The sequence below is a fragment of the Ambystoma mexicanum genome, chromosome 9, assembly GCF_040938575.1.
Source record: "Ambystoma mexicanum isolate Mex_15411 chromosome 9, UKY_AmexF1_1, whole genome shotgun sequence".
NCBI classification, from domain to species: Eukaryota; Metazoa; Chordata; class Amphibia; order Caudata; family Ambystomatidae; genus Ambystoma; species Ambystoma mexicanum.
The window spans coordinates 454,132,501-454,157,986 of record NC_090931.1 but is presented as its reverse complement, the minus strand read 5'-3'; the positions used below and the strand labels follow the sequence as shown (position 1 = coordinate 454,157,986).

At 50.3% G+C, this 25,486-nt stretch overlaps 1 protein-coding gene and 1 pseudogene across 2 annotated transcripts in view; both read left to right on the top strand.

The window, feature by feature from the left end:
- LOC138488178 (zinc finger protein 343-like) overlaps positions 1-25,486 on the top strand; it is a 725,547-nt gene that overhangs the window by 603,573 nt on the left and 96,488 nt on the right. The gene's annotated exons all lie outside the window — the stretch shown is intronic.
- On the top strand, positions 3,222-3,369 carry LOC138490650 (U1 spliceosomal RNA; annotated as a pseudogene).

The window sequence follows — 25,486 nt, the reverse complement described above, 5'->3', positions numbered from 1 at the left end:
ATGAAACTGCGGGTACCATGCCGCGAGTTCGCAACTTCCCAAACCCTGAGAATTCAGAGTGGGAAGGACACGTCCACCAACATTGGTCTCCAGCAGGGGATTCTGCTGCCAGGATATCATTTTCCACATCTCCAGTGAAACAAAGTGTTCCCAAGCTTATCCAATGTGTTTCAGGCCTCAACAACATTCTGGAAATACCAAAACATTCAGCAGAGCACAGGGACAGCTAAGCGGGCAAGAAACGGTGGATAAGCCAAATATGGACTTGGCCAAGCCCCTTGAAGCAAACATATCTACAGCCGGCAAAAGGGAAGTGGGCCAATCACAGTACTCACCTTATTAACAACTACGGGTGCAGACCGTCACCAAGAGATCCAGCCAGGAGGAGGGAGCACACACAAAAAAAAGAAAACCCAGCTCGAGTTAGCGTGTGGATTGTAGGAGCAGGAGGCTCATGAGGCTGTCTTATCACCCTCTGTTCAATGTTTACATTCGCTCTTTATGTGAGCTTTTGGAAGACTCTGGGATTGCATTTTCTAACTATGCTGAGGACACTCAGCTCCTTAAAGAATTGACAGGCAATTACCTATCGGATTCAGATAAAGTACAGAACGTCTATAGTATCATCAAAAATTGGATGACTACCAATTGGTTATGTTTGAATAGCTCCAAGACAGAGTTTCTGATCTTTGGCTCTTCCCATGCCTGGGAAAAACTAGACCTCAGTTTTTCTAGCTTCTGTATTGAAAAAAAATGATTAAAATTCAAGATAAGGTGAAAACTCTTGGTGTCTTTTGGAGGCATCACTGGGAGCGGATGCCCAAGTAGACAGTGTGGTGAACAAATCTCAATACTATCTGCGCTTTCTAAGTGCCGTGAAGCCCTTTGTTTCCCCTAAAACCTGTGAAATTCTTGTAAGGGCAGTAATCATGCGTAGAATAGATGACTGCAATGCTCTTCTCTGTAGTGCCAGTAAATCGAATTTACACAAGCTTCAAGTGCTTCAAAACAATGTGGTTCGTATTGTAAAGCATGTCCCCAAAAGAGGGAATGTGTCATGCTTTAGAAAGGAACTTCATTGGCTCCTCCAGCCAGAATCACCTTTAAACCTAAACACTCTTGTTCATAGATGTGTTTTGGACGCTACTTGAAAGAATGCGTGAAGCTGCAACAATCCTCACGTGCAACCAGATCTGCTGTAACCTACAGACTGGCCTGCCCTAGAGTTAAACGGATAAGGGGTGGGGGCATTCAATTCCTGTGCATGCGGCTAAGGCCTGGAATTCACACCCAGCCAATCTGGGCACGGAACAGAGTCTTGCCGTTTTCCGTAAAAGGCTTATAACCCTGCTTTTTGCCCAATTGGTTCTGTTCTGCCTTGACGACTTCCCTTCTCTTCACTTTTCTGTGACATTTCTGTTTTGTGTTCAAGTTAGCATTTGATGCCTTTGGGCTTAAGCGCTATATACATTTGTAAATAAACAGGTTTGCAGAAGGCTATGGACTGGAGAATGCAAAAGAACGGAGGGTTCAGAAACACAGGAGAGTGAACGAGTGGCAGAAGTAGAGAGAAGAGGTGGGGAGAGCTAGGACAGACAGGGAGAAGATGGCAATAACAAAGGGTGTGAGTGGACAGGATTATGGTAAACAGAGAAGGTAATACTGTATGAAGAGATAAAGGAGGGCAATTGAGAATTAAGGGAGTAAAAGGAGATAACATCAGGCCAAGTGAGCAAGTTAGCAGTAGGAGTCCAGGTTTATAAGGTGGTAGGGGGACCCTAGAAGAAAGAACAGAGCCTGGCAGAGATATAAAGAAGGTAATATCAGGATATGAAGACAATGAAGAGGCGGAAGACAATGGGAGAACCCCAAAAGGAGAAAGTAGCAGTGATACTAAAGATGATATGGGGGAATAAACTCAGGTGGAGAAAGGAAAGCCAAAATAAACACATGGCAAGAAAAGGGATCAGGGGAAGAACGAGAGCCAGCAGTCAATCCCTAGCTAGTAATAGCAGACATGCACCAGTGGGTCCAGTTTGCAAAAGGCTGGATCAAATGTTTGGGAGAGGCACAAGCTGGTGCTCAGGGGAGTTTACTGTGAATTTAGAATGGTGGTGGGGAGGGGGCGAATAAATAAAATAAAATGGAGGAGACCAGAAGGACGCAACCCAACCATATTAATAAGAAAACCACCCGGATATTATTTATTTGCAGTTGGCCAACCTACATGTAATGAAGGGAATGAGGGAGGTGGGGGTGGAGTTTGTGATAGTTGACGTGCATGTAGAGCAGTGGTTTTCAAACTGTGGTTGCCCCCTCTGCCCAGAGGGGCCCGAAGGAATGACCGGGGGAAAATATAAGCAACTATAGCGTTTAAGTGGGGCCTGGAAACAATATTTTTACTCAAGGGAGGCTCAGTATTAAAAAAAAAAAACTTTGATCATTGCCTTGATGCTACAGCAGTGTTATGCAAAGTATAGTGCTGATTGGAGAAGGGAAAATGCGTAAAGAATGTGAGAATGATCTGTGAACAAAGTCCTCTGCTTCATTCTGGGGACAGTTAAAGCGGTGACTCCGGCAGCCGGGTGTCCCGTCACCCCTGAGCAAGCAGATAGGCCTGGGGGGTGGGGGAGGGGGGGAATTGGGTGGATGCAACTGCCACTTTGGGAACCATTTTCACAATTCAGGTACAGGGTGCCTACTGTCGTGTTCATAAAACCCAGGGGGGGGGGGGGGGGGGGTGTGTGTGTGTGTGTGTGTGTGTGTGTGTGTGTGTGTGTGTGTGTGTGTGTGTGTGTGTGTGTGTGTGTGTGTGTGTGTGTGTGTGTGTGTGTGTGTGTGTGTGTGTGTGTGTGTGTGTGTGTGTGTGTGTGTGTGTGTGTGTGTGTGTGTGTGTGTGTGTGTGTGTGTGTGTGTGTGTGTGTGTGTGTGTGTGTGTGTGTGTGTGTGTGTGTGTGTGTGTGTGTGTGTGTGTGTGTGTGTGTGTGTGTGTGTGTGTGTGTGTGTGTGTGTGTGTGTGTGTGTGTGTGTGTGTCCATTTGCGGTTGAAAGAAAGTTGCTTTGACAAGTATTACTTGCAAACAAGATGGCACTCGCCATAGGCTGCAAAGGCTTTGCGCTGCCGGAAAGGCTAGGGCCAATTGCTTGCCTGCATGCCTTTTTACACCAATTTAGCTGTGCTTCCCGAACAGGCCCAGCACATGTCCTTATACTCCCAACTCATACTTACATGGCCGGAGAGAATATGTGATCAGAACAGCAGATCTCTGAGGGTGAGGTTCATCCATGCACTTTGGATGTGCTGACCCCTGCAATGTCCATAAAAAGGCATAATTTCTGATAGTGAGGGACTGCATTTGCACTCTCCCCTGACTTATTGGTTGGATAAATCGTGCATGTGAGCCAAAGAGCGCGAGAGAAAGCAAGTTGGAAAGGAAAGACAGCTCCTGCCCATTTACCAGGCTTTGTCTTTCTGCAGTCTAGGCAGAGAGTCAAAGTGGGCCAGCACTTAGCTTGCAGGAGTGTCAGGTCCAGAGCATCCACTGGAGGAGTGAAGTGTGCAGACTCTTGACCACAGACTTGCACCGCAGACAGGCCTGGAAGCCATAATATTACGTGCAGGGGGCGGGGGGCACCTTTGCTGGGGTCGCCCGGGAGCTTACATTACCTTATTCCAGAGCTATGGAGCCACCAGGAGCCAATGCAGTGTTCAGGATAGGCCTAGTGTGACCTTGTTTTTTTCGGGGGGTGGGTATATTATCCATAATTCTGTCATGGCTTTGTTCCCCTCTTCCTTTTGAAGACAAAGCTAAGTAGTGTTGTCGTTCAACGTCTGATGTTCAATTCATTGCAGAGTAGATGCACATGTATATTGTGCAAGATCGCTTACATTTTCAAAAAAGCTAGCAGGCGCACCACTCCAGAAAGAACATGGCATGATAACCTGTTCTGTGGTTTTTTCCCCCACTTTGAGAGTTCACAGCCATCGCTTTTTGCTCACAGTACCTTTTACAGATGAGAAATTTTCATTTGCATATCAGTCTTTATTTATTTATTTTATTTATTAAATTTATATAGCGCGCAGGCAGCCCAGGGGCATTGTGGCACTGTTACTTGCAAGGAAGACTTAGTTACAATGTGTGCAGGTTGTGCCTTGGGTTACAGTGAGGCAGTGACCTGTGATCAGATATACCACATAATACATCATACAGTACAATTATGAGGGCTAGGCCATGTAATTGTTAGATGAACAGGGTCGTTTTCAGGGTTTTCCGAAAGGCGGTCAGTGAGGGTTCAGAGCGCAGGGAGCTAGGGAGGGTATTCCAGTGTACGGCAGCGAGGTACGGGAAACTGGAGCCCCCTGCTCTGGTCCTTTTTACCCTGGGTACTGAGAGCATGCTGGCATAGGGTGATCTAGTGGGTCTTGTGGAGGAGACCAGGTGGATCCTCTGGGAAAGGTACATTGGGGCGGCAAGATGGACACATTTGTGGGTGATGCTTAGAGCCTTGAATAAGATCCTCTCCTTTATGGGGAGCCAGTGGGAAGCTTTTCTGGCAGCGGTGATGTGCTCTCTCTTGGCAATGCCTTGTGCAGCGCCTAGGGCATTGTTCTGTATTACTTGGAGCTTCTCAAGATTTTTGTTGGAGGTCCCAAGGAAAAGAATATTGCAGTAATCAAGTCGCGAGCCGGTTATGGCCCTGGCTATGTTAGTGCAAGTGTCTTTTGACAGATGAGGTCTGATTGCGTTAAGGAGTTTTGCATGGTAAGCGGCCGAGGAGGCAATGGCGTTTACTTGTCTGGTCATGGATAGATTGGAGTCTAAGTAGACGCCTAGTGTTTTTACTGTGTCAAGTACTGGGATCGTGATTGAGTCAATGGTGAAATGGCTGAATTGAGCGTCAAGTTTCTTGATGGTGTCAGGGGAGCCTACGAGTAGGAGCTCAGTTTTGTCGGAGTTAAGGCAGAGGCCGTTGATAGCCATCCACATTTGAATTGTGTTGTAGATGTTGTTGAGGGTAGCAGAGTCCGTGTCATAGTCGCCTGTCAGAGTGAGAAGGATCTGTGTGTCGTCGGCGTAGTTGGTGTAAGAGATGCCCATGGCGTCAAGGATGAGGAAGAGGGGGCGGGTGAAGATGTTGTAGAGGGTGGGGGAGAGGCAGGAGCCTTGGGGCACCCCACATAGCATGATAGAGGGTGATGCAGTGGCTAGGTCAGAGAAGACCTGCATGGTCCTGCCTTGGAGGAAGGAGGTGATCCATGTAATGGCTTCTTGAGAAAAGTTGGCTGTGGAGGAGAGGTGGTGGCAGAGGATGTCGTGGTCTACAAGATCAAAAGCTGCCGACAGATCCAGGAGAAGGAGCAAGACAGGTTTGCCTTGGTCCCTTGCGTCGTCCATTTGGTTTTTTAGGTCGAGTAGGGCGGTCTCTGTCCCATGCCTAGGGCGAAAGCCGGATTGTCTCAGTCCAAGGAGGTTCTGTTCTTCGAGGAAGTGCTGGACCTGCAGGTAGGCTGCTTTGTCTAGAATCTTGAGGAGGAAAGGGACAGTGGTGATGGGGCGGTAGTTATTAGGGGAGGTGGGGTCAAGTGTGGGTTTCTTTATGAGGGGTCGGACCCATGCTTCCTTTAGGCAGGCAGGGACTCTCCCTGTGGTGAAGGAGGCGTTGACGAAGGCTGTTAGAAAAGGGGCCAAGGTGTCTGCGCAGTCTTTGATGATGGAGGCAGGACAGGGGTCGCCTTTGCAATTGGAGGGTTTTATGTTTTTCATAATGTTGATCATGTCGTTTTCTTGGATGGTTTTAAACGAGAAGGTGGGTGGGGCCTCAGTGGGTGATGGGGCAGTGGTGGTGGGGAGGGTGTAGTGTGGGTGGAGAGTGTTAGTTTGGTGTTCAAGATTTTGGCTTGGAGAGAGCTGATCTTATTGCGCATGGCTGTTTGGATGTTGTCACACCATTCTTTGTCCTTAGTGAAGTTTTGGGGGGTGGGTGTGGGGTTCTCAAGTTCCCTGAAAATGGCGAACATTTCCTTGGTGTTCGACTTGGCCTCAGCAATTCTCTCTTCGAAGGATTTAGCTTTGGCTTTAATGATGGCTTTCTTGTAATTAATTGCAAGGGAAGTTGAGTTTGTCTTTCTCATCCCGTGATGTTTGCCAAAGAGCTAATGCTGCCCGTTTGTCGGAGCGTAGTTTTAGAAGGTCTTGGGTGAACCACGCATTAGCGTGTCTAGTGGGTTTGGTTTTCCGAAGTTTAAGTGGGGCGATGGTATTGATTGCTGCTGTGATGGCCGTATCATAATTTTTTGCCAGAGTTTCCGGGTCGTTGGAGAATGGGGCTGTGAAGGCAGGTCCCTGTAAGAAGGGTAGGAGTCTTTCTTTGGTCAGTTGACGGGCACTCCTTGTAAGGGCAGGAGGCAAGGGAGGAGGGGGGTGGGATGTGGTTGTAGTGGTGGGGATGTTAAAGGTGATGGTGTGATGGTCGGACCATGGGGTGGGGGTGTTGCCCGTGACTGTGATGGGGCAATTGTGGTGGGCGATCCAGTCTAGTGATCTGCCTAGGGCGTGTGTGGGGTTGTTGATGGTGTTGACGAATCCTAGGGTGGCTAGAGCTGTGTCAAGTGCTTTGGCTGTAGGGTCTTTGGCGTCATTCAGGCCAAGGTTGATGTCTCCAAGGAGAATGGCTTTGGATGACTTTTTGAGGTTGTCCGCCAAGAGGTGGGTGATGGAGGCCTGGAAGTCTCCTAGGGGGCCTGGTGGTCGATAGATGAGGTGTAGGGTGATGGTGCATTGGTGCGAGATGGTGAGTTTTAATTGAAGGTAGTCGCTGTTATTGTTGATAGTTTTGTCAGCCCTTCTGATGGTGATTGAATCTTTGGCTATGAGTGCGACACCGCCTCCGGTGGTCATGCGATCTTGTCTCGTGATGGCATAGCCAGGTGGGAGAGCGAGGGATAGGGCGGGGCCTGAGGCTTCATGTAGCCAAGTTTCGGTGACCATTAGAAGATCTAGATCTAGGGTGGTAATAAGGTCGTGGATGTCTAGTGCATGCGCATTGATTGAGCGGGCGTTGATGAGGGCACATTTGAGGTGCGGTTCAGGGGTGACATTGATGGTCGGGGGTGGCCTATCCGAACCGGTGGGAGGCATGTTTCCTGGGGTCATAGACACAGATAAAGTGGCATTTGCATCATTAGGTAGCAGGGCAGTGGTAGAAGAATTGCAAATAGCGGTAATTTCATTCAAACCAGTGAGGGGCATGTTTTCTGGGGTCATAGACACAGATAAAGTGGCATTTGCATCATTAGGTAGCAAGGCAGTGGTAGAAGAATTGCAAATAGCGGTAATTTCATTCAAACCAGTGGGGGGCATGTTTTCTGGGGTCATAGACACAGATAAAGTGGCATTTGCATCATTAGGTAGCAAGGCAGTGGTAGAAGAATTGCAAATAGCGGTAATTTCATTCATACGTGTGAGTGACACATTAACAAGAGTCTTAGACATTGTATCCAATGCAAATGGCTCACGGTGGTGCTTGATAAGTGGGGTCAGCTTCGTTGTGTGGCTTAGTTTGTGGTATAGATGCAGTACTGGGGAGGTGGCCTTTCGGTTAGTTGTAGGTAAGGTTCTCGACTGTAGTCGTGCATTGCGTGCACTTGTGGGAATGGGCAGAGTGACCAATACGCTAGGTAGAGTACGTGTGCGTAGACGGTCTCGCCTTTTTGCGAGTGTGTGGGGTAGTTCCGGAGTGCGGGACTCCTTACCTTGTGAATTCAGCAAGAGTCTGTGGTAAACGGCAGACTTCGAGCAGCGAAGAGCTGCAAAGAGGAGTGCAGGCCTTGTCCTCTGGCCTTCTCCTCGCGGCTTCGCCTGGCGGTGAGCCCTGTCTCCCTTTATGGTGGGGGGGGGGGTGGAGCCGGCAGAGCGGGAAGCCGTATCAGGCTGCGGGCAGATGGGCAGTCCAGCTCCAAAATGCTATGGCAATTCCCTTCTGAACAAGAGTACCAACCGCAACCCCATTCACGTGTTTCAGCCGTTTTGGACCTCAGTGAGGTGAAGCTGTGCCTCTGAGCACAGTGAGCAGGGAGTCCACATCTGGATTCCCCCAGGTAACTCAGTGTGACCAACCCAAAGTTTCTTGCAATACATTGTCTAAAAAGTTAGCAGGCGCCCCTCTCCAGAAAGAACATGGCACGATAACCTGTTCTGTGGTTTTTCTTTCCCCCCACTTTGAGAGTTGGCAGTTTTCCTGATGAGGTCTAGAGGAGGACGGCCCCGCCTTGAGAAAAACTTGGCTATCTGGACGCTCTGCAGTTGCCACTCTTGTGTCTGCGAGGAACCGCTGCTGAGGGTGTCTGCTAACTTGTTCTGCATCCGCGGCAAGTTGAAGATCTGAAGTAGGATGTTGTGCCGGGTGGCCCAATGCCAGATGGTCTGTGCTTCCTGGGACAAGGTGTTTGATCGTGTTCCGTCTTGCTTATGCAGATAAAACATTGTGGTTGTGTTGTCAGTGAGGACGCGAACCACTGAACTCTCGATTAGAGGAAGAAAGGATTTTAGAGCCCAGTGCACTGCTAATTCCAGCACATTGATGTGGAGGAAGGCTTCTTCAGGGGTCCAGAGGCCTTGGACTTGGCGATTGTCCAAATGAGCACTCCATCCAGCCTGGGAGGCATCGGTCACAATGGTTAGATGGTAATCGTAATCTGGCTCCATCTGGGGCATTCCTTTTGTGATGTTGCAGGGGTATATCCACCATTCAGTGTGTTTGACAGAGCCCGGGAGATAGTTACTTTTTCTGACCAGGAACCCCAGGTTTGGGACGATCTGGTAGCCAGAAATGTTTGCACTGGCCACATGTGCAGTTGGCAGTGGGAAGTAAGCAGAATGCAAGAGGACAGTCACCAGAAGAGCCATGTATGCACAGACCGGGACTAGCTTGTTTGGCGTGAATGAGTTTGATAGTGTTATCAATTTTTTGATTCTTTCCAAAGAGGGTCTGATAAGACTCTGACCTGTAAGGAATTGAGCACACAGGAAAACTAAATTCCTTGAGGGAACTGTGCAGGATTTTGTATGTTATGTTACTTGGCATTTATATAGTGCCTTATACATCATTGGTATGGCCTCAAAGCGCTGGTAGGTTGAACGCCTTCAGGAACCGTAGTTCTGTTCAGTAGAGAGAGATAGTGTCATAGGGTGCATGGGTGCACCAGATGTGTGCAGGTGATGTAATTGCCGAGTGGTAGCTGCATCCTGGCGTTAGGTGTGGTACTGGATATTTCAGTTGGATGTGTGCAGTCTGGTGGGTGGACAACCAGACTGGGCTCTGGGTGCATTAGGCCTGAAGGACGCATCTGAGCGACTAAGCCGAAATGTGCTTGGCTATCTGCGTTTTATTAGGGTGATGAAGTGTTCATGGGATAGTATTCGTATTTGAACAGCTAGGCCAAATTAATCGGGGTATAGCTGTGTTCTAGTTGAGTGATGGTGTAAAGTAGAGAGTGAGCATGGTGATGTAATATGATGGTGTTCTTTAAAGCATCCGAGACCAGGCACGAGAACAGGATGGCAGGGAACATAGCGGCACATGGACACAGAACAGGGGATGGGGTTATAGCGACAGGAGGGGGCATGCGGGTATATAGCAAAAGCATGGGGAACAGGAAAGCAGGATACACAGTGACACACAGGATTCCAACAATTTATTGTAAAGCCCAATTGTTGGAGCAGCGTTTCGGTTTGGTTGAGAGAAGATGAGGCTTGTTGGTACGTTGAACCTCTACCAATCATCAGAGTACCAGTACACGTGGTGGCCCTGTTTTCGGAGGGAGGCTGCTACCATTGCCAAGCACCTTGTGAATGTTCAGGGTGCCGATTTCAGGCCGAAAGGCAATAGCCGAAACGGATAATGGCTTTCAGCGATTACTAATCTGAGGTACTTTTGATGCCTTGGATGTGCTGGCACGTGGAAGTAAGCATCCTCGAGATCTAAGGCTGCTATGTATTCTTGGGGCTGAACGGCTTTTAGGACCTCCCGGAGCGTTGCCAATTAGAATTTTTGATGTTCTTGTTTAGTCTTTCGTAGATCCAGAACAGGGCGCCACTTCCCGTCTGGTTTATTGATAACAAAATACCTGGAGTATACTCCCTTTCCTCTTGCTGAGGGAGGAACTCTTTCGATAGCTCGTTTTCTTAGCATTTGAAGTATCCTGTGTTGTAAAACCCGATGGTGCAGGTGAGATACCTTTATGGGAGGCATCAGGATTTGTGCGCACTTAAACAAATGGCCGTACTGGATTGCATCTAGCACCCACCTGTCATTTGTTATTGTTTGCCACTCATGGAGATAGGACACCCCATTTCCCCCCCCCACCTGTCTGCCCCCGATTCAGACATTGTTGTGCCTTAGTTTGCCTACCTCTCTGGGAGGTGGCAGATGCACACTTTCATTGCCCTTGATGGTATTCTCTGTTGAGGGAGGATTGGTAATTCTGCTTGTAGCCCTGAGAAAAATATCCGGGTCTACCATAGCTCTTGTTGTTTCTAGAGGCTGAGAATCTTGCATTACCGGAACCTCCTTGAAAGGAGCGAAAGGTCCGCCTGCCTTGAAGGGCTGTAAGAGACCTAGCTGTGGCCGAGTCAGCCTTCATGGCTTTAAGGGCCTTATCAATTTTTCCCCCCAAACAGATTTTCTCCTTCACATGGCATATCGATGACCTTGTTTTGAACTTCTTGACGAAAATCAGTGCAACGTAGCCATGCTTGGCGTCTAAAGAATACCCCATAGCCAATTTGTTTAAACCCTGTTTCAGCAAGGTCTACATCAATTATTATGCTGTGATTCGAGGCTTCCTCCCCTTTGCGCTGTTCTGGCAAGTGTTCCAATAAAAGAGCCAGACGATGCCACATCTCTCGATCATATCGAGCTACTATTGCCAGGGTATTCACTGCTTTTACCGTTGTTGCCCCAATGTTGAACAACTTTTTTCCAAATGCATCCATTGTCCGGTTTTCATTGTCTGGCGGAGTGGTGCACTTATGCTGCTTTCGAGCCTTGCAGCTTGCTGCAGTTGAAACAACTGACTCCGGAACAGGCTGCAAGGTTAGGCATTTTGGTGTGGTGTCTGGAGCTTTAAACTTCTTCTCCAGCCTCCCTTTAACTGCCAACTCTGTAAAAGGATGCTTCAGAGTTCAGAGGCCCTCCTGCCAAACGCGATCCAGAATGGGTATGGAAAAGACTGCTTTCCTGAGTTTCCCCATGTGGTCGAAGAAGAAACAATCTTTCCTTTCCTCATCTGGAATCAGACCAAACTCCTGGCATACCTTAGACATCATGGAGTGAAACGCCCCGAGGTCATCAGGAGGCGAAGGTTGAGCCGGGCTACCCTACGCATCTTGGTCAGGATCTGTGTCCCATGTGTCAGCTCTCTGTGGAGACGAGGAGGCAATGGAACTTGTATTCCTCGGATCAGTGTCTTGGTCCGTGTCAATCAATTCCCCCACTTCTTGCTCTCTCCTACAAGGACTGAATGTACATTGAGGTGGAGGTCTTTGAATCCTAGGGAGTATGCCCAGGTCTCTACAGGGATGGGTTGGATCCCTCCGATGTTGAGTGGTAAGGAACAAGTTACTTACCTGTAACTGTTGTTCTCCAGCATGGGTCTGGCATGGATTCACATGCTCATGAATATTCCCCGTCGTCAGGCTGGGAATCCTCGGTAAAGAAAAAACTAGTATCAGTTTCGATTCTGATCTGTCTTTCGTAGTAATAACCAATCACTGATCTCTGCGTCATACTGACCACAGCCAATGACTGCCCTCTACCTAAGCCCCGCCTCTGGCAGCCATCTTCAGATTTGGAAGCACGTGAAGTGGCAGTATGACCAAGTGAAGAGCCGCAGAGGGGTAGGCGGGAGGGTTCGCATGTGAATCCATGCCAGACCCATGCTGGAGGTCTGGCATGGATTCACATGCTCATGAATAAAGAATACATAGCAGTACACACATGCACAACCACGGGAGGTGGCAAAGGCTCAACATTAAGCATTACATCAAACTCAACATTAAGCATCTTACCTCCTCACCAGGCTCACCTCAGGCGAACAGGTTGCGCAGCACTGCTTGGCCGACCCTGGACTCCTCCCTGGAATCCCGGTCGACGCAGTAGAATTTCGTGAAGGTGTGCGTCGACCTCCACGTAGCAGCCCTGCATATGTCCAGCAGGGGCACACCAGATAGGAACGCCGTGGTAGCTGCGATCGCTCTGGTGGAATGGGCTCTCGGACGGCCAGGCAGCGGTCGGTTTGCCAACCGGTGACAGTACATGATACAGCCGGAGAGCCATCTGGAAATGGAAGCCTTCGAGAGAGCCTTCCCCTGATTGACAGGTCCAAAGTTCACAAAGAGTTGTGACGTCTTACAAAAACACTTTGTGCGGTCCACGTAGAACTTCAGCGCTCTAGCCACATCCAGCGAGTGCAAAGTCCTCTCAGTCGGCGACGAAGGCGACGGGAAGAACACAGGCAACACCAAGGGTTCGTTGAGATGGAAGTCCGACGGTACCTTGGGCATGAAGGAGGGGTGCGTCCTGAGCACTACCCTCGTGTCGTGAAAAGTCAAGTACGGGGCCTTGCAGGAAAGGGCCTGGATCTCTCCCACTCGTCGTGCGGAGGTGATGGCCACAAGAAACGCTGTTTTCCACGACAGAAATTTCAACGGAGCCGAGTGCAGAGGCTCGAACGGAGGTCTCATGAGCTTGGTCAGCACCACGTTGAGCTCCCACGCCGGGGCTGGAGCCTTCACCGGCGGGAACGATCTGAACAGTCCCTTCATGAACTCTTTCACCAGACGATGAGACCACAAGGACGTCCGCCCCGTGGTTCTGGTGTATCGGGAGAACGCAGCAAGATGAATCTTGATGGACGCGTGTGCCAGTCCAGCTTTGGCCAGCGTCAGCAGGTACGGCAGTACTTGGGGGGCCGTAATCCGTAGAGGGTTAATCTTCTGTGCGTGGCACCAGACAGAGAACCTCTTCCATTTGTGTCCGTAGCATTTAAGAGTCGAGGACGCCCTGGCCTTTGCAAGAACCTCTCTGCAGTCGGCCGGTATGTCGTATCCTCCAAACTCTAGCGCTGCAGGAGCCAGGCCTGCAAGTTCAGCGATTTCGGGTCGTGGTGGAGGATGGCGCCTCCTTCCCTGGAGAGTAGATCCGCGTCCACCGGCAGCTTGATTGGCGGGGACGCTGACAAGTCCAGAAGGTCCGGGAACCATATCTGCCTCGGCCACGCAGGTGCGACGAGGATCATCCTGCACCGTGACCTCTTGAGCTGGTTGACGAGCCGGATCAGCAGTGGCAAAGGAGGGAACGCGTAGAGGAACAGGCCCTCCCAGGGGAACGAGAAAGCATCGCCCATGCTCCTCGCCTGGGGAAACCTGCTGGCGAACCTCTGGCACTTGGAGTTCGTCGCCGTCGCGAACAGGTCGATCTGGGGTGTGCCCCACCGTCGGAAGAGGCGATCTACTAGATCCTGCCATAGCTCCCACTCGTGGCACGAGCGCAGCTCCCTGCTGAGTGAGTCGGCGATGGTGTTTTTTATCCCTGCCAGATGAAACGGCACCAGAAATATCCTTTGGGGCGACGGCCTAATGCCACAGGTCCTGCGCCTCCTTGGACAGTGCTGGGGACCTGGTTCCGCCCTGTTTCCTGATGTAAAACATGGTGGTGGTGTTGTCGGTGAAGATCCTCACCACCTTGCCCTTGAGGGACGGAAGGAAGGACCTGAGGGCCCAAAACACTGCACGGAGCTCCAGGATGTTGATATGTAGGGATTTCTCCGTCGGGAGCCAAAGGCCTCTTGCGTGCAGATTTTCGGTGTGCGCTCCCCACCCTTCCAGGGAGGCATCCGTGGTCACTGTCTCCTGGTGGGCTGGGGTCTGGAAGTCCATGCCCGCCGTCAGATGCGCGCGGGTGCCCCACCACCGGATCGCTCGTCGGAAACTCTCGTCGAGTGTGATCCTTTCCTCGAAGCTGCCCGTCGTTTGGACCCAGCGCGCGTCCAGGAACTCCTGCAACGGGCGCATCCGGAGCCTGCACATGGGAATGAGGTAGATGCAGGAAGACATAATTCCGAGGAGGGACTTGATGGACCTCACCTTGGCCGCGTCGGCCACCAACATCCGCTGCACCTTGCCCAGGATGGTCCTGGTCCTCTCCTCCGACGGGGAGGCCAGAAGGGACACTGTGTTGAGCCTCGCTCCCAGAAACAGAGCGTCTTGCGCGGGTACTAGGTGGGATTTGGCGTAGTTCACGGAGAATCCCAGGTCCGTGAGAAGTTGGACGGTCCTTGCCATGTGAACCACGGCAAGCTCCCTCGTCTTGGCTCGGATGAGCCAGTCATCCAGGTAGGGGTAGACGTGGACCCCCTCGCGGCGCAGCTGCACCGCCACCGGTGCGAGGCACTTGGTGAATACCCTGGGTGCCGACCGTAGTCCGAAGGGGAGGGCTTTGAACTGGTAATGACGCCCTTGGACCACAAACCTGAGGAATTTCGGTGCCCCTTTAGGATGGGAATATGGAAGTAGGCATCCTCCAAATCCAACGACGACAGGAAGTCTCCTTCCTCCAGCTGACCCAGGACGTGCTGGAGGGTGACCATCCGGAACTTCTGCGCCTTGATGAACTTGTTCAGACGTCGCAGGTCCAGGATGGGGCGCCATCCCCCCGTCTTCTTCTTCACGAGGAAGTATCTCGAGTAAACTCCGGAGCCCCGAAGCCTCTTTGGGACGAGTTCGATGGCGCCCTTCCTGAGCATCGCCTTTACCTCCAGGAGAAGTTGAGGGAAGTGAAGTTCTTTCCTGGCCACGGGGGGGACGCGCGGACACCTTCTTTGAAACTCGAGCGCGTGGCCCCGGGCCAAGGCGTCCAGCACCCAACGGTCGGTGGAGATGGACTCCCACACGCTGACGAAGCTCGCCAGCCGGCCTCCCACCGGGGTGCTTCGGTGGGGGCCCGACCCCACGGCCGGTTCAATCCTGCTTCGACGAGGCTTTGCCGCCTTGACCTCCTTGGCGACGACGGCGGGGTCCGCCAGACTTGCCTCGTCCTCTGTAGGCCTCCTGAGACGACGAGCGGGCCGCTTGACGGTAGGTGGAGAAACCGCCGCCGGAACCTTTGGAGGCGCCCTTGCCTCCGCTGCTCCGAAAGGGCGTCCGTCGTTGTTGCAGAACTCCAAGGGCCCGGGCCGTCTCAGTGTCCGCTTTAATGGCCTGAAGGGAATCGTCCACTGTTTTCCCAAACAGGTTGTTCCCATCGAAGGGCATGTCCAGGACTCTGGTCTGAACGTCTTGACGGAAGTCCGTAGCCTTGAGCCATCCACGCCGCCTAAGGCAAACGCCGTTGCCCAACTGGCGGAACCCAGTGTCGGCGATGTCCGTTGCAACAGTAATGGCGTGGTCCGAAGCCACCTCACCTTCCTGCAGGATCTCCAGGGCCTCTGCCCTCTTGTCGTCCGGCAGGAAGTCCAGCAGGGGAGCCAGTTTGTACCAGAGCTCCCTGTCGTAGCGGGCCACGATAGCCAAGGCGTTGGCCGCTTTAATCGTCGTCGCTGCAGACGAGATGACTCTGCGTCCCATAGCGTCCAATTTCTTTCCCTCGCCGTCCGGTGGGGAAGTCGATGTGGAGGCCGCACCCCCCCCCCCCCCGCTTTCTTCCTGGCCGCCACGGAGACGACGGAGTCCGGGGTAGGCTGCGCCCGGAGGCACAGGGGGGCCGTGTCCGGGACCCGGTACTTCTTCTCGTACCGGTCTCTTCTAGCTGGCGTCGTGGAAGGGTTCTTGAGGAGGGTGAGGCCCTCATCCCAAATGTCGTCCAATAGAGGCACTGCGAGGACCGTCTTCCTCTTGGCCTCGCGACGCTGATAAAGGAAACCTTCCTTCTTCTCCTCAGGGCAGAGTTGGAAAAGCTTGGATGCCCTGGTGATCATGGAGTGGAACGATCCAATCTCGTCGGGCGGAGAAGCCCTGGTGGGAGGAGACGACGGTACATCCTCGTCGTATACCTCGTTGTCCGTACCCGTCGCTGCCATGTCAGTCCCCGTATCATCCCCTCGGGTGGACGGGGAGGAGGGCTGGACGGGGCGCGACGGCTGAAAAGGAGGTGGAGGGTGGATCCTTCTTTTCTTGGTAGGGGGAACACCAGAAGGTCCCGGTTCTGGGTCCCCCGACGGGAGAGGTTCCCCCGTCGGCAACGGTAGTCTCGTCCTTATCTCTGAGCATAAGGACTGTATAGCCAACAAAATGGCCGCCGAGTTGTCTTGCGGCGCTGGCAGAGGGGAATCCGACGGGCGATCAGGGGCCCCGTCGGTACCCTCGACGATGTCGTCGTCACCTGCGTCGGGATCCATCCCGACGGGCCGGTCTTCTTCCACGCCGAGGCCGTGGCTTAAGACCTCGACCAGCTCCTCCTCCGAGGTTGAAGCCGAATCTACGACGACGCCCTGCCCCCCCTTTTTCTTCCCCTCGGGGGATTTCACGGGGGTCCTATCGATGGGCACAAAAGAGGACTCCCTCCGAGGTGGCAGGGAGACTCTGAGCCCCGAGGTCGCCACCACTGGTCTAGCCTCCACAGGCTGAGCCAGGGCCGCCGCGACAGTTTCGATAGAGGACTTGGCCGGATGGATTAAGGCCTTCACCACCTTAGGTGCGCTCACCGCCTTATCCTTGAGGGGGGGGGGGGACACTGCCTCGCTCCCCCTCCGCCTTAGAGCTCAAGCTCGACCGGGGCCTCTCCAGGAGCTACGCCGGGTGCTCGGCCTTCCTCTTACCCGACCCAGAGCATTGGCTCGTGGTTGATGGTGCCGGGGAGGGTGCGCCCTGCCTGGCGCCCGTAGAGCCCGACCGTTCGGCGCTCCCGGTGCCAGCGGACTCGCAGTGCTTGGCCTTATGTTGGACCCCCGTCGCCGGGGCGTCCTCAAAGGTCTTAGAAGACCGCTCGGATTTCTTCCTCTTCTTCTCGCCGGACGGGCTCTTCCCTTCTAGCCAGTTGGCGAGACGTTGATGGCGGTCCTTCATGGTCCGCTCCGACATGTTGCCGCAAAACGCACAGTCCTTCTCCACGTGCGTCTTGTCCTCATGTAGGCAGTAAAGACAAAAAGAGTGTTCGTCCTCCTTGAAGACGTTCTGCACCTGGCATCCAGGGCAGACCCTGAACAGCTTTCCGGGCGTCGAGCTTCCCTTCTCCTGGGCCATGACCGGGCCTGAGAAACTTCTGGAGTCCTCCAAAAGCGTAGCTCGACGAAATCTTCACCCTTGAGGGGCGCAGACGAATCCGACACGGGGCCCCGTTGATCGGATGGAGAGTCGGTGGAGCTGGAGGCTCTTTTGACCGAAAAAACGAAGTTTTTGAGAAAAAACGTGAAAAATATAGCACTAACGCTCGAGAGCAATAGCACGAGGATCCCAACACATGAACGTGCGGTAAAAATCTGAAGATGGCTGCCAGAGGCGGGGCTTAGGTAGAGGGCAGTCATTGGCTGTGGTCAGTATGACGCAGAGATCAGTGATTGGTTATTACTACGAAAGACAGATCAGAATCGAAAATGATACTGGTTTTTTCTTTACCGAGGATTCCCAGCCTGACGACGGGGAATATTCATGAGCATGTGAATCCATGCCAGACCCCATGCTGGAGAACTCAGTAGGCGCCTTCGGGATAAAGTGCGGGTTACTAGTTAACAACACGCTGTTCTTGGTGAAGCGCAGGTATGGTTCCTTCACAGACAGTCCCTGCAGCTCTGACTCTCTCCTGAACGGCGTGAGAGCTAATAGTAACGCTGTCTTCCACAACGCATGTTGAATGTGGACAGTGCCCATAGGCTCAAACAGCGGGCTCATAAGGGCAGCCAACACAATGTTATGGCTCCATTGGGGGGCAAGTTTTGCTTTGGGTGGATACGTGCGGAACAGGCCCTTCATAAAGTGCTCGGTTATCCTTGTGCTGTACAGTGGAGGCCTGTCCTCACTCCTGTGACATCTAGAAATTGCAGCTGGTTGCACTTTTAGAGATAAATACGAGGGCTTCCTTTGCCAACTTGAGTAAGGCAGTAGATCTTGCAGTAAAATTCCCACTGGGTCATGATTTTGCAAAGCACAACAAGCACAGAACCATTTCCACTTGTACTTGTATTCACTTATTTGTAGTTGTCACTCTGGCCACATTCAGGATGTCCCTGTATTCCTGTGGCATACTCACATGGCCAAATTGTATGTGGTCAGGAGCCATGCACACAGGTTCAGAGAGCCTGGATCATGGTAGAGGGCCTGCCCCAGGCACTGCAAGAGTATGTTTGGCGCTGACCCCAGACCTACGTCCAATGCAGAAGGTCCTAATATCATGCTTTCCAGGGCCATGCCAGGCCTACAAGAATGTTCTTGCAGTGGTACATTGCAACCATGTCCAGCACCATGCGTATTACCAGGAACATGTCCCATGATAGTATGAACGTGTCTCCCGGGGAGTTCGCTTCGGTTTGCAAACTGGGACAATATCTTTTTTCCTCTGTGGCGAACAGGTCTATCAGAGTGTTACCCCACTGTTTGAATTGAATACTCTTGTTACGTGTTTTGGTCTAAGCAGCGCAGAGAACAGTCCTCCCCAATCTGTTTAGGAAGCAGCAAGATAGAGAGGGTCGGCCTTTGTGATTCCTTGGGGATTCACTTAGATGAAAGGTTGAGGGGACAAACACAGCGATACATCCCTACTTCACTAGGGAAGGCAAGAGGCAGCTGTGCCAGGCTTTATGCAGCATTGTGGCGGCAAGGCAGCTCCCCAAGCATAGGGAGGTCCTGAGGACCTGTGCAAATACATCATCCCTGTGTGAAGCCAGGATTTGGGGTTACTTTAACCTTAGGAAGATGGAGCAGAAAAAAAGGATACTTTGAAGAAGCTGCTTTCTCTCCCATGGACTACCCCATCTCTCCCCCTAAAATTGGAGTTTGGGGTGGACGGCTTTGTGTCTGAAGCCATGCTGCGTCCCTTGCTGTATTGCTATAAGCTATGCACAGCGCCGTCCCTTAGCACTTTCTTGGACGTCCTCGCACAAGATGGTGCAAGAACGCTTCCATGGGTTAGATATGTGATTGATAGAAGTGCTAAACTCAGCCTCCCCTCAATCTTTGCGGCCACACACCGAGAAACCCAGATTACGAAAAAGCATATCAAGCAGAAGTACAAGGATTGGTACTATAAATAAAGGTTCTCAGAGATGAGACTGGTTGGTACAAAGGCGGTTTATTAGAGCTGAAACACCTCTTTGGCCAAGAGAAGTATTGACCGCTTATCGAAGACAAGGAGGCACATAGCCAGTTTTTAAAAGCTTGACTAGGGTCACTACTAATTGCAGTGGTTACAAGCTCCTGGAGCAGTGGTGACACGCCAGTGTGAAAAATGTATGCGAAAGGGGGAGAACACCCAAAACACTTTGTTCATATGCTTCCTGTACAGGAGCCTGCAGCAAAAGTGGCTTGTCCCCATCTATAAGAAGTACAGTATAATGAGCACTGCAGTGGCAATTCTATGCAATCAAAACAAAGCAGAGACCCATGTCCAATAGCAATTTTTTTTTTTTTAAAAGAGCCTGGCGCCTAAGGAAGATATATATTGTCCGATTGACCTTCCAGCTACTCAATGTTTTCTTTCTAATCAACTGTTTTCATTTATATATTTCACCAAAGATATTTTGTATTAAACTTAACCAGAGTGTCAGTTGAAATAGATTTAGGTTCTCGGTTGATTTTTCCACCAATTTTAGCTGGATAAACTGTAAGCAAATTGCATTTTTAAATTTGTAACTGTCATTTTACTGTTTTCATGTTTTTACTTTTTATGGCTATTTGCCAAAATAAAGTAACTACTACTTTTTCTGCCAGCTGCCATTCGTGGCATTGGCTCGTCGCTCTGCTGAGCAGGCCTGCTGTCTGGTTCCGTTTGCCGGGCAAATGAAAGGCTTGCAGTGATGTCTGATTCTGGATCACCCAATGCCACATCGCTTGTGCTTCTTTCGAGACTATTCGAGAACGAGTTCCTCCTTGCTTCCCTATAGAATATATGGTAGTGGTGTTGTCCGCCAACACTTTTCACTACCTTGCCATAATACCGCCCAGAGCTACAGCAAATTTATTTGCATTTGATCTTCTTCCTTGCTCCACTGGTTCTTGACGGACAGGTTTCCTACATGCGCTACCCATCCTTTCAGTGACATCACCAGGGCTTGCTAGAACGGCCTGTCTTGTAATGGTATTCCTTCAAAAATATGCTGTGGCTCGTTTAACCACTGTACCACGGTCACAAGCTGTCCTGTGACCTCGATTTGACATTCCACATACCGTTTTTTTGTGCCCACCAGTCTGCGAGAAACTTTGCTGTGGCTTCATGTGGAGGGAGGAGGGGAATGCACCATGATATTGCGAAGACTAGCTTCATGTATTGTCTGACAGAAACCTTCCTGGTTTGAATAACGCGAGATGGACTCAGCTCTGTACTGTGACAGGTGTACCCAGCCTTTGTTTGTGTTGAACTGTGTTCCAAGGAAAACTAAGCAGGTGGCAGGCTTTAAGCATGACTTCTTAAAGTTCATCAAGAAGTCCAACCACCAGAGCGTGGCTAAGGTTTGTCGAATTGCCCACAACGCTTCATGCTCAGTCTTACCAGCCAATCGTCGAGGTATGGATAAATATGCAATCCTTTCCTCTGGGCCATGCACTATGAATGTCGTTGGCGTGATCTCAGTCCAATGGGGAGGACTTTGAACTGATAGTGCTCCTGTCTCACTTTGAACCGAGCCCTTTTGGTGGATTGGCCCATGAAAGCAGGCATCCTTGAGGTCTAGAGAATCAAGGAAATCGCCTTTTTGCACCACACTGATGACATCTGGCAGTAGTATTTTGAATTATAGTTTCTTTATTGGTTTGTTGAGACGCAGAAGATTTAAAATGGGTCGCCATGTTTTGTCACGCTTCCTTATCACGAAGAACCGGGAATACATTTGCTTTCCCTTTGGTGGTACCCTTTGAACTGCCTGCTTTTTGAGCATTCCGATGACTTGCTGCTGGAGGACACCAACATTGGTCCGCGGCAGCTCCCGTGGAGGGAGGAAAACAAAAAAAAACCAAAAAAAAAGGAAGTGGGGTGTCCTTGAAGTCTCATTTATGCCCAGAACCCATTTGTCTGAGGGGATTGTGTTGCATCGATGAAAGGTAGTGTCTTAGGTTGCCTCTTACTTGCTGTTGTGGATGTAGGGACGCCGACTTGGTTGAAGAGTCAGGCCTGTTTTTGTTGCCTGCCCCTTTGTGAAGGGATGCCAGTGTGCCATCTTACCTGTGGTTTGTAGTCTTTGGGCTTGTATCGATAGGATTTCCTATACCCTGTCGTATAGTACGACCCTCACTGGTATGGTCGACTTCCTCTGGTTGAAGGGGTTGAACGCCTTGCTGCACGCTGAAAGGGGTGTTTGCAACGAGGTAAGCGATTTTGCGGAGTCTGCATACACCTTAATTGCCTTTAAGGCCTAATCAATCATCGACGCAAAGAGTTGGTGGACTTCAAACAGCATATCAACTACCTTATTGTGTACCTCCGGTCTACAATCAGTACATATTAGCTAGGACCGTCTTCTTACGACCGTGCCATTTCCAATCTGTTTGAAGGCGATCTCAGCAATGTTGACAGCCATCTTGATGGCATGGTTGGATGTCTCCTCGCTCTCATGGAGGATTGCAAGTGCTCCTTTGCACTTGTCCTCTGGTAGATCTAGTATTGTTGCTATTTGGTGCCACATCTCACAATCGTACCTAGTCATGATCGCCAGAGAGTTAGCAGCTTTCACCATGGTAGCCCCTATTGCCAATATTTTTCTTCCAAAACGCGTTCATCATCTGGTTGTCATGGTCTTGAGGGACAGAGCACTTGTTACCTTGCGAGCTGGATTTTCTCCCAGCAGCAGCTGACACTACCAACTCAGGGGTAGGCTGTGATTTAAGATATTTGGTTGAATTGTTGGGAGCCCTGTACTTTTTCTAACCTTCCTCTGAGAGCTGGCTCAGAATTGTCTTTTCAGGAGGAGCAACCCCCCCTGCCCCCCAAACGTGGTCTAGAATGGGTATAGATACTACAGACTTATGCCTTTTCTGCATTAAGTCAAATAGAAAGCAACCTTTACTTTCTTTGGATGGCACTAGGCCAAACTCCTCACAGACTTTTAAGATCATTGTGTGGAAGTCCACCTTACTACGTTGTGGTGGCTCGGACAGTTCACTTAGTCCTGGAACATCTGCAACTGGTGAATCCCAGTCGTCCTGTGACAGTGAATGTGTGGCAGAGAGCGTGTCCACATCCCCATCTGTATCAGAGGTCTGTAGCTTCCCTTGCTGCTCCCTAACTGGGGAGTCAGGTTGTGCGACTGGCAACTGTCGCAGCGAGGCCCGAGGGTGTGCGATTGGATCTCTCCACAATGCCACCCTCTGGATGACCCTGGAGCAGGTTAGCCCTTCCTTCTGGACAACCTAGACCTTCGCCCTGGAGAGTCCAATGGGGACCAGGATCTTATCAGGTTTGCGCAATCTTCCACCATGGGAGCCCACTTGAGAGGTTGTATTTGTCCCTTGTTACAAGGGGCATGGTCTACCCGTCTGGGGCTTGCCCCCTGACAGGAGCAGTACTTCAATGGCCTTATCCTGTGCTTTTGGTAGCCTCTTGTCTAGCTGACTCAGTAGCAACTGTAGTAATGCCAGTTCCTGTAAGGACAACAACATTTTAGCATTAGGCTCGCTAGGTGGTAAAGTCATAGACCGTAACCTTGGGAGGCAGCGATTTCCCTGGAGGAGGTGATCTTGGTGGTGGCAGAGGGCCGAATAATCACCGCCAGAGAAATTCGGGGACAGCCTCTCCTCGGACCAATGTGATGCTCCAGTATTTGCTCAGGTAATATGGATGATAACGGAGACAGAGACAGGCTTCTTTCCCATTGAGGGATTGAAGCCAAAGGAATTCCAATAACCATCTGTTGCTATGTGGATTTTTGAAACCCTTCTTGAGATCCTGAAACCTGTGTCTGCTGGGATCTCACCTTTTTCCGGTTTCCGTTCTGTTTTCTTTCAATCCTGTGATGAGCCAGTTGACGGTGGGCTACCCTGGAGGTTTGACCCCTCTGCTGACAGTGTCATTTTTGGTTTCAACAGTGGTTTGTATGCTTTCTTGGCCCCACCATGGACTGTGGCATGGGCTTGTCTGTGTTTTCAACAACCCTGGTGCCAACGGCCTCGTCGGCGGTGTCACGTGTGTTTTTGTTGGCGGTGTCTGCACCTTCAACGACGGAGCAGGGGTCAACTGTCTCGTCGCCAGAGCCCTTGCCATCAGCTTCTTTGCAGTCAATGGTTTAATCGTATTCCACAATTTAGTCGGTTTCCTTGCATCTGCTGGTCGCAAATGGTCTCACTGACAGGGCTGTGGTCGAGAGGGCCATCATTGATTTTGTCGGCACACACAGGTGTTACAGGGTTTAAAGAGAGACGTCTTGGCCTTTAGATTCCTGGTTACCCTTCCCACTAACTGGTTTGGGAGAAGAAAGGCAAACAAAATCTTTTGTACTTGAATCCTTTCTAGTTGAAGATCTTTGTTTTACAGTGTTCTCACTGGAGAAAGAGGTTACAGCACTCTGCAACACAATGTCCAGCTAGAATCTGAAGCGGGCCTCCTGGGTGGACCCTGATTCAAGCAAAAGGATGGGCTACTAAAGTGTAGAAACAAGGTTATAAAGAAAATGTAATAAGGTCACTGAGGATTCCCAGCCTGATGAGGAATATTCGAAGCGTGTGAATCCATGAAAGATCCAATTCTGGAGAAAGTGCATGTCAATGTTCACAATACCGTAGCAAACATATGTAAGATTTTTCAGAGATGCAGATTTTGTTGGTGTGGGGTGTTTTGCACATACCGTACAGCTTTGGCTTCATTATAGCCTTTTGGCGCAAAGATCTGTGTTCGACATGCTGTGGCATGCAAGGAAACAGCAATTTCTAACATTCTACTTCTGCCATGTCTCGGTTGCACTCAATGCAAAAAGATCTTTGATTAACTGCAGTTCAGGAAACCCAAGTGGTGTCAACACGGTGGAACTCCTAGTTTTTGATGTTGGGGCAAATGGTGGGGCAGAGGAGGCCAGCGAGTTTGTATTGTGCGGATGATGAACAAAGCGCCTAATCTTTTCTCCCGGTTCGTGGCATTTGGCAGAACATTTTTCATCTTTGTTAGCACCCTTTGCAGAGCTCCCATAGGAATTTGTTCATAGGCATCAAGCATCTCCATGGTTGTTCCCGCTGTCAAAGCTTTAAAGTCTAACCTGGGATCTGTTGATGTTAAGGACCTTGGTGTCAAGCTTGTCAAAACAAAGCTATTGAATGCAGTAGAAGCCAGGTATAAAGACATTGAAGCTATACCCATCTACTCTGGGGTGACTGGAATCTATCCTTGGTTCAAGTTAAAAATGTTCAGGAACAATGTTGTGGCAAATATTGTAAAACGTACTGCCCACTGTACTGTCCTAACCCTGTGTGAAGGGACCTCATGTCATACTGTGGGGCAACCTGCAGAACCTGATTTGCAAGATGACAGGCCACCAACTAAGAAGAGTTTTCAACCATGTGGCATATGGGCCTTCTGGGACAGTGTTGTTCAGCCGTCCACAGCTGGTGCGAGTCAATAAACTAGTTCCTTAGAGATCGCACTCACTAGCTTTTTGAGCGAGCCTCTACCCCCTAAAAAGGCCAGCTAAAGTGGTGGGAAATTAACAGTGTGTGATTTCCAGTGTTAACAAAAGTTGCTTGTGTGCACTTGGCACCTCTTCCTACCCGTGTGAACAGCGAGAGAGTATTCAGTACAGTTGGAGATATTCATTCAGAACACTCAAGTGGCCTTACCATAAAAAGTAGAACACCTTGTCTTTCTTAAATACAACCTTCCCCTTAAAGGTTTCACATTAGTGACATGTGAATAAACTGAACTTCGACTTCTTGCTCAGCTAATCTGTTTTTTTATTTTATTTTTTTTAATAAAACTTAGTGGAACATATATGTCCGATCAATAAACATGAATAGTCATGCAACAGAATGTTTCCTGATTTTACTAAATGGAGTGTTTATTTTCTATAACATGTTTAGTTAAGCAAAACAAACTTTTCAGTTCTGGTCGAATATCTGGACCAACTGTTCAGTAAATTCACCATTCGGTACACCCCTATTAAAACACACAAATGATAAACAGGACAGTTAGAGCATTGTTAATGTGTTTCTATTTAGGAGTATGTAGAGAAGATGCTGCATTGATGGCTTGATTATTAAGGAGCTCAAGAGAAGCTGCTTTCCGATTTCCGTTTTGTGTGTTATAAATAGATTGTAATAACAGAAAGGACAAAGTACCCTAGATTGGAGGTACGAATCAATAGTTT